Genomic DNA, 968 nt, shown 5'->3' with positions numbered 1-968 from the left:
GGCGCATGCGCGGGAAAGATGGGAATCAAAAGAAGGAGTCGACCAATGGCAGGCCGATCTGCTCGAACTGTGGGAAGAGAGGACACCTAAGCAGGAATTGCTAGAGCAAGCTTAGGAACAAGGAAAAGGCCGAAAAGGCCCATGTGGCTCAATCCGAGGAGGACGAGCCAACTCTCTTCATGGTAACTGCATGTGTCCCCATGGTCGATTCCAAATCCACGGAGATGGAGGTAATCAACGACGATGTTGAACTTGAGAAAGAGCTCCAGCTGGGCGTAACAAAGGTGGCACCAGCTAGGGAGCCAATTCAACTGGAGGAGGAGCGAGTGTTCGCTCAGATCAGCCAGTAGGACGAGAAACACAAGGACCGGCGATGGATCCTAGACACAGGGGCAACAAACCATATGATCGGGGCTAGATCTGCATTCTCCAAGCTCGACTCGGGGATCCGCGGGACGGTGAAATTCGGCGACGGCTCCGTCGTCGAGATCGAAGGATGCGGCACCATCCTGTTCGCTAGCAAGGGAGGCGAGCATCGCAAGCTGACCGACGTCTATTTCATCTCGAGGCTCAAGGCTAACCTTGTGAGCCTAGGTCAACTCGATGAGATAGGCTGCTTCATCTCCATCGAGCGCAGACTACTCAAAATTTGCGATAATCAACGACGGCTGCTCACGCAGGCAAGGCGCACGACAAACCGTCTTTACATCCTGGACTTAGAGATAGAGCAACCTGTCAGTCTCTCGGCCAAGACTAAAGAGGTATCTTGGAGGTGGCACGCAAGGTACGGGCATTTAAACTTTCCTGCTCTAGAAAAACTACAGAAGGAGGAGTTGGTGCACGGTTTGCCAGCAATCAAAGGCGTGAACAAGCTGTGCGACGGGTGCCTCATCGGCAAACAGAGGCGCACACCCTTTCCGTCTCGAACATCCTATCGAGCCGATGAGCCGTTGGAGCTTGTACACGGC

The sequence above is a fragment of the Cucurbita maxima genome, unplaced genomic scaffold (genome assembly GCF_002738345.1).
Source record: "Cucurbita maxima cultivar Rimu unplaced genomic scaffold, Cmax_1.0 Cma_Scf00470, whole genome shotgun sequence".
NCBI lineage: Eukaryota > Viridiplantae > Streptophyta > Magnoliopsida > Cucurbitales > Cucurbitaceae > Cucurbita > Cucurbita maxima.
This window is presented reverse-complemented; position numbering follows the sequence as displayed.